Source organism: Caretta caretta, chromosome 4 (assembly GCF_965140235.1).
Source record: "Caretta caretta isolate rCarCar2 chromosome 4, rCarCar1.hap1, whole genome shotgun sequence".
In the NCBI taxonomy this organism is placed as follows: Eukaryota; Metazoa; Chordata; order Testudines; family Cheloniidae; genus Caretta; species Caretta caretta.
In genome coordinates, this window is record NC_134209.1 from 37,437,886 (window position 1) to 37,446,420 (window position 8,535).

Sequence of the window (8,535 nt, forward strand, 5' to 3'; positions counted from 1 at the left end):
CCCACACGCAGCCCATCAGGGTAATCCACTGGCAGGCTGCGAGACAGCTGGTTTACACTGACTGTCCGCAGGCATGGCTGCCCGTAGCTCTCAGGGGCTGTGGTTCACCGTTCCTGGCCAAAGGGAGCTGCGGGAAGCCATGGGCCACAGGTTACCCACCACTGTACTGGAGTGTGGAGATTGTAACATGCTTGCAGACAGTTCTCTGGCTCTCCACACGCAGCAGAAGCCAGTAATCTGTAGCAAGTCTAGTCATCAGGCTCTAAACTATGGAAGCGGAAAGGTAAGTTTCAAGTCAGTAATGTGATAAATGTCACTTTCTCTAGGTATCTGGGCCCTTCAGCACACTCTTGTGCAGTTTCTGGTTTTAAAAACACTGCGCAGTAAGCACGGGCCAAAGCTGCAAAATTTGGATCCTGATTTAGATTTTGAACAGCCCAAAGGTCAGATTGCTTGGCTCCAGCATTCGGCTTGGGGACTATTTCTAATCGAAAAGTTATTATATTAACTACACTTGTTTTATTAAAAACAGGCAGGCCACCCTTCAAAATAACTTGGGGAGGAACAGCACTTTAGGAATTCTTATACTTGCCTATAAGCAAAGTGGATTTGCCAAGCCAGGCCCATGGTTGAGTTCTCACTGTGGTTTTGTACGCATGGCACCACAAACCCCCCTGCAGGCCAAGACCCCAGGAGCTGCCAATTCTCAAGTGTGGTGCTGGCAGTTATTCCGGAGCTGTTCTCTCAGAGACTCGCAGCTTTCTGGTTCCATTGGCACCATTGCTCCGCTGTGAACATGGGGCCTTTCACTTTAACTTCCTGCGCCTCTTCTGCTGCACAAACTGAACACCATATAATCAGCATTCATTGCTGCTACTGCCCTTGGAACTATGAGAGGCTGTTTGCATGCCAATTTTTGGCATGCCCTCCCCAGACCTGCTCAGTGAGCCACCTTCTTTGCACTTTGCTTACAGAAGGTTTAAATCAAACCAATTTAACGGCACCATTGAAATGGGTATATGCCTTACTGAGTAATCAAGTGCAATTACTAGCATTTCCTTCCTCTCCTCTTCCATAGCCCTCTGTTTGGGCCTCCCTTGTTATGTCAAGCCTGATCTTTCAAGAGCTTATGAATTAGATCTTTAGGCATACGAGTAAGTCACGCTCACATAAATAACGAACTACTCACCCACCCAAGTACTTGCAGGTTTGAGGCCTTACTTAGACTGCAATCCCTTTGGGCAGGGACGGCCTTTACTTGTTTCTGGGAACGGTCTAGCACACTTCTGGGAACAACCAAAATATGCTAATTTTGTTTTTTATTTTAAAATTTTCTTTTCTGCTCCCCTCAATCTAGCTGTTCAAAAACTATTCCAGTTTATATCTAAAACATAAGAATATATGCACACCCACAAGATGTAAAAAATAGGACCAGAAACAGCAAAAACAAATTAAAAATACAGTAATCATGTACTTCAAGGAACAGACCTAGTCTTTGTGCACTCCTTTTGTCAGCTAACCTGATAGAATGTTTTCCTTGTGAAATATGATCAATTGCTCAGTATAGTGTACCAGCCTGAAATAATCAGGCACTCAGGTTTTCCCACCTTTGAAATATTAGACTTATTGGCTGATAAGCCAGCTGTTAATAAAACAAAACGTATTAGACCTACTTAAATTTGCCATTTTGGCAAAGCCACCTAACAGGGACTGCTAATTATGCTCAAGAGGGACATCTCTGTTCAAAATGATGACAATGTGTGCCAGCTTCTCACAGATACCTGTTTGTGTCTCTGCCATGAAACCAAGCTAGCTGGCTACATTGTTTTAATTTCTTAAAACTTTGCTGTGTTTTGACACTTAGATTTTAAGCTCTTTGGGCCAGGGACTGTATTTTTGTTCACTGTTTGTATAGCGCCAGGCTCAATGGGGTCCTAGTCGCTACTATACCAGCAATAATAATAAAACAATTGAGGGGCAAGTTGTCAGTTTTGCAACTCTTGTGTGCATAAGCCTACAAAATAAGAGCTTTGAAGACGGCCAAATTGGCACGTGTATGATGAATGTAAAGAAAGCAAAAATAGTGTTAAGGAATTGGAAGCTGACAAATTCTGATTAGGTGGATTGTGCATTTATATTTCCCCTCCCTCCAAAACATGCATACTGTTGCCAAAAGGTTAGCATTGCTATTTCTAGTGTGGAGAGAGTCTGTGAAGATAATCAGGATTTCGTAAAACTTACTAGCAAGTAGGTTAAAAATATGAGCCATTTTTTAAAATGTCAATCTATAAAGAGGGGAGTGAGACAGCTTAGACTGAGCATGTTCATTATTCTGTACTAAGTAGTGTCACACTGAGCCAGGAACAGAAATTAAAGGAGGACAGAGTGGAGGTCCAGCCATCCAGTGGCAGATTACACTGAAATGCAAGACGATTGAGCTCTGCATTCATGAGTTTAGAGGGACTGAGCACTTGATGGAAGTGAGGAAAGAGCATTTCACATAGTTCTTCCCCAACCTCTCCACTTGCCAGCATTGGGATGGGCTGCAGTGGGAATTTCTTCTAACTGTTAGCTAGAAGTTCTCATAGCTCCTGATTAAACAGAGAGAAGAACAAGAGGGGAAATGGGTGTGTGATCACATGGGAACCCTTTTGCTGAAATCGGAGAGGCTGTCAGCAATAGTAACAGCACCAAACGGTTTCAGAGTGGTAGCCGTGTTAGACTATCAGCAAAAAGAATGAGGAGTCCTTGTGGCACCTTAGAGATTAACTAATTTATTTGGGCATAAGCTTTCATGGGCTAAAACCCACTTCATCAGATGTATGCAGCGGAAAATACAGTAGAAAGATATACACACACACACACAGAGAGAAAGCATGAAAAAAGGGGGGTAGTAACTTTTACTAGGATATGACAAAATTAAGACTCAGGAGACCAAACTCAGGTCACCAACCCCCTTGAACTTTACAATCACTAAACATTTAAGCACATGCATAGCATCTTTGCCGACTATGTAGTCAGGGTCGCTAGCTCCCGATGCACTCTATTTTTGTGCACTAGCTCAATCAAAGCTAGCGTGGGCATGTCTCCTCAAGCTGGAATTTACACTAGACGTACCTGATGTCCGTGAGCCTGTACCTGGCACACTGCCTCTTTCAGTGTAATTGCATTCTGGGAAAATCTGGGCAGTTGTCCTATAGTTCCTTTGCAGAAAATAGCATGCCCAATATATTCTTAGGCTTTCCTCCACGCAGTCAAAAGGGAAAGATGAGTACATGGTAAATTGGTTGCAACAGGAGTCCTGTCAAGACTGCAGCAGCAACAGCAGCAAATAGTGGTAAAGCTGTTATAGAAGGAAAACCACGTAGCCAGCCTGGGCCTCTGGCCAGGGTGAAATACTTAGATGACATACTTACTGAGAGCCACATTGTGCGTGGACATATGCCAACTGTTTAGCCAACCGTGCCAGTAACGGGTTACAAATTCATTTAAAAAGTTGTAATATTGGCAGCCCCTTAAAAGAATGGTAACATTTTTGAAAGCACTTAAGTCCCATTTTCAAAAGTGAGTTAGGCACTTCAGAGACTAAGTCTTATTGAAAATCAATAGGACAGACTCCTCAGGGCCAGATTTTCAAATATATTTAGGTGCCCAAAACTGCAGATAAGTACCTAGTGGAATTTTCAAAAGTCCCTGAGTGGGTTAGACACCTAACTCCCATAGATTTAAATGGGACTTGAAGGGTCAGCACCAATTAAAATAAAACCAGTTATCTAGGTAATAAATGTGCCTCACTTTAGACATCAAAAGTTTTAAAATATTGTCCATTGTGCAGAGTGGCCAGCAATTGATTTCAAAATATTTTTGTATACTTAAGATAGAATGGGCATATTAAACTCCTTGTTGCATTCCACTCCAGCTCAATGCAGACTCTGTTCTTTTCCACATACGTTTTTATACCACGCTTATCGCTGTAGCATCTGAGCACCTTGCAGTGGTGCATTAAACAATGTGACTACACATTTGTCACGTGGTGTTTGTTCTCTCATCCTCTCCCCAGAGGATGAGTTTTGGCAGCATGTAGGGGGTAGGTGGTTTTTTTAAAAATACAAATATATACCTGTTGCTCGGTGTTTGTATTAGAGAAGGCAAGATCAAATAAACGTGCCCTGCACTTGGAGTGGAAAACGTGTTCTTGGAAGTGACGTGTCAAAATGTTGTGCAATGGGTAACATCTGAGGTGCATTTTGTCCTCAGACTAGATCTATCCAGCAGCATTCCAAAAGCTGTACTGAGCAGTCAACTGTCAAGGGCCAAATTCTGCTCTTGGTTACACTAGTGTAAATATGGAATAACTCTACTAAAATGGACGTGATTACTCTTGATTTACACGGATATAACTGAGAGCAGGATCTGGCTCCAAATAGTTAAGACAATGTGTAAAGTGTGGCACATGGACAAACTTCCTGTCCTTGAACGCAACAAAAGTGGTACATATTTGCTCCAGAATTTGCTCCATTATCAGAAGCCATCAGCCCAGGAGAGAGCACAAAGGCTGACACTTCTAGGGAGGTATGGGATGTCTAAAGACCGTTCAGTCAGAGCGTTGCTTGCTGATGGCCACTGCTCATGGATAAGAAACACAGCTGTCTCTTGCTTGAAGTAACATCGGCTAACATATGCCGTTGGTGGTTTAAATACAGTTCTGTCTGCCAGTCTGCAGAGCAGTTATCACATGTCATCTTTTTGCCTCATGGACCCTTAGACTCCTCCACTTGCCTAATTGGTAGTAGCAGGGGTAGCTAGGTAGAATTTGTTCAGCTTCTTGCTTCTTTTGAGTGGCACTTACCATTAAAATAAAACCTGATCCCAACTGTAATTTCAGAAAGACAGAGTCTACCATAGTACCAAAGGAGGATTTCACTGAAGAAAACAACTGTATGAAGTGGGACTGGATGTGTGTATGGAACCTGCTCTAGACAGCTCCAGTCACGCCAAGCGGTGGGAGTGGGATATCATAAGGGAATTTGAGCCTCAAACCTCATTACAGATGGCAAAATAATGTCTAATTTCCTGCTCATCATGCTGAAAAGGCACCTGTAAACATTGCATGAAAGAAAGGTCACCTCACAGGTGCTGCATTCCACAGAGTTATTTATTAGGAAGCAGGCCAACGTGTAGGCCACTGTTTTAGCTTATTCCATGGTCCTGGGGACTTAGAGCAAAGCTCCTATTAGATATGGGGCTTATTGCAGAAATAGGGCAGAAGACTTCCTACCTTTTACTCTTTCCCCTATTCCACCTAAATCAAAACAGGCCAAGTGTTTCCTTTATCTTGTAGCAAAAGCTATGCTCATTTTAATTTCTGAAAGTAACTGCTACATAAAGCTGGATTAGTGATGATAGCACATGCCCATGCAGCCTTACTCAGAGGCATACAGGCTTCAGACAGTGGGTAAAAGATTAGTAGCTGGGAATACTGCCCTCTGCAGAGTCACTTGATGCACAAGCATTTCCTCTTGGCTGCCTATACTCAGGCCAAGGGCTATGATTTTGGTTATGGCAGTTTTTAAGCTATCAGTGGGTGGCCATGGTGAAAAGGGCAAAAAATCCTAGAAACAGTTTTAAAAACATCACGTGGCTTTTTTTTTTTTAAACTCAAAATAACCTTTTCCTCCTCTCTCTTTTCGTGCAAGTTACAATGGTGCTGCAAGAACAGTGTGGAACAAGGAAATCATGTACCAGAGCCCCCTGTGTAGCCCTAGCCTGTCTCTCTAAATGCAGATGAAAAAGGATGTGGTTTTTCCCCCACCCTGCTGAGTAGATAGGGCTTTGGGGGTGGGGAGGGAAGCAACAAAGGAGGCAAGTCCTATTAAGTATTTTTGAGAAATTAGAGTTCTTGCTGAGAGCTGTCTGATCCTTTTTCCTACAGTCTATTAGCCACCAATGTTAGGCAGCCTGGAGTTTAAACTTTACAGCACTTAAAGCTCTCAATGAAGATTTTTCAGCTGTGTATCATCATCAGTCAAGCCACCCATGCACCCATCCACCCATGTAAAAAAAAGAATTAAAAAAATCCCAGCATGCCAAAAGTAATAGATTCTCCCAACAACCCCAGCAGCATGAAAATCATGGAATCCAGGACTTCCATGACAGTGGGGACAAGGGTCCAGCCTTGCATGTCATGCCTACTGCACCAAAACATTAGCAACCCGACCCATGTGCTCCGACAGCAACCCTTATTTCCTCACCATGAGATACATTAGCCACTCAGCGAATGGCTTCCTCCCAAAGCTCTATTCTCTGTCCCCACTGTTGAATGGCATTCTGCCATGTAGAGAGAGCAATGTTTGTTCACCTCCTTGGGCACCTCACAGTTACAGGATCGTCACCCCACAACAACACTGTAGTGCATGGAGAACACACTGACCGAAAATGGTTCGGATGCACTAAGTGCCAGAGTGACCCTGTTCCCAAGTGAAACTGGCCGTTTGTTTTCTCTTGTGGAAATGACACAAGAGGCAGCGGGATAAAAAACTCTTCCGCACTTGTGTAGAGATTTCCATGCAAAGATCAGAGAGGGACTGAAATACAAGCAAAGCAAGTAGAGGCTTGAGCTGTCTACATCCTATACAGCCTCTACAACCCACAGGGCAGCCCGGTCTTACTTTCCAGCAAAGGGAGAAGAGAGGGGGAAAACAATTTACAGCCTGATTTGTGCTTTGACCCCCTGGCCTGCCTCAGCCAGGGATGATGGTGGGGCGCACCTTCACTGCTATTGATTGGTTTGCTAATTTCACATGTCATCAGGCCTGTGTATTATGACCCCCACTCTGGTATAAAGGTGAATGGGACCTTTAAAACAGCACCAAAGAGGATGCCCCATGGAGACAGGAGTGATCCCCTGCAGCTCCTGAGCACCCTCCTCCCAGGTCACAGCACCAAATATAGCAGCATGCTCTTCCACAAACAGGCTTCTCTGCAAAGACCCACACTAGGGTCCCCCACCCTGAGGAGCCAGCAGCCTTGCCCAGCACTGCATTAGGGATCTGTCCCTCAGAGCACCATGTGCTGGGACTCAGTATGGGGCTGCATCTCCTCCCCCCCCCCCCGATAGAGCCCCTCTGAGTGTGAGCCCAAAGTGCACCATAGGGCAAAGGGAGAGCTGCACTAGGCTTGTGGGGGCGGGAGGGAGGGGGTCAAGGCCATGCAATACATGGATGGAACGATGCGGGGGAGAATACGAGAGGCATTAGAGTCTGGATACTGGGACCAGGACCTAGAGGAAGACCAGGACACAAGGGACAGATGGGGTGGGGTTCAAGATGCCACAGGGACAAATGGGGTGGGGAGGACTAGGACATGGGGAACAGGTGGGGAGAGCTAGGAAAATGGGGGGGGCAGGGTGGGAGGATAGGACATGAGGGCAGATAGGGCAGTATGCTGGAGGATGGGACCAATATCATGGGGCATGACCCCGGGGCGTACAGGTGGAGGGGACAGGACACGGTGATGCAGGACCCTGGAAGTTAGGATGACTGGGGAAGGGGCAGACCTCGATGGGTCAGAGGAGGTGGAGACAGATGGTGGGACAGGACCCTGGGTAACAGATGGACCAGAACATGGCGGAAAGAGATGGAGGAGAGGAAGCTTAGGGCATAGAGCCTAGGACATGGGGGAAAATAGGGGACAGGACCCCCTGGGGGGCAAGAGCAAATGTGGTAGGAGAAGGACAAGGGGGAAGAGGGGCAGGAAACTGGGATGGAGGTAGGATATGGGGGGCAGAGGAGCAGGAGGACTAGGGCAGAGGTCAGATGGGGCCGGGGGTACCACTTACCCAGTTATTGTCCACTCCAGGGGTCCCCTCATCTGCAGGCTTGTCTAGGGAGAGGCCCTTAGAGGCCAGGATGTGGGCTTCCCAGGAGATGCATGCAGGACCTTCTGCTGCCTGGTCTGTGTGGAGGCCTCTGCACATGTGTTAATGCATGCAGAGTACACAGTGTGCACCCTGCTGATACACATCAACAGTTCGTTAGCGCACTTTGATGTAGTCCTCTTTGAACCAGAACTAGATCAAAGCACATTAAGGAACGGTTAGAGAGTGTCAAGGGGCACAGATAGTCCACACCACAGCAAGATAGTGATCACACCCCAACTTGCCAAGAGTCTGCCATGCTAGGCAGCTGCCTTGCTTTCCTATATGCCTGGAGTGGCCTCTGTGCATAATACACTTGGAAAGGAACCACATAGACACCCAAAGCCACCAAGGGAGGCAGCCACCCTCCATGAGCTCCGCCACTGGTCTCAACCCTCTGACGACAGGACAGGAGGGGGGAGGTGGCCACAGGTGGCCTGAATTCCCCTATGCCTTTCTTCTGGAAGTTTGGGACTCCTGAAATTGTAAGACTGACCGTGGTCTCTGACTCTGGTGTGTATAATTCACCCAAGATTTTTGCAGGACATCCAGCAATTCCCCTTTTCACTTCCTGTTCTGAGCTCTCCCCTGCTCAGATCCGGGTCCCTCTAAAATCAGCA

The 8,535-nt window shown here is 46.0% G+C and overlaps 1 protein-coding gene across 1 annotated transcript in view; it reads right to left on the reverse strand.

Moving 5' to 3' along the window:
• Positions 1-7,912, reverse strand: part of TSPAN5 (tetraspanin 5) — a 146,982-nt gene extending 139,070 nt beyond the window's left edge. Inside the window, exon 1 of the mRNA XM_075127540.1 lies at positions 7,838-7,912. The gene's annotated coding sequence lies outside the window, so the exon portion shown is untranslated. The remainder of the gene's footprint in view (positions 1-7,837) is intronic.
• Positions 7,913-8,535: the final 623 nt, after the last annotated feature.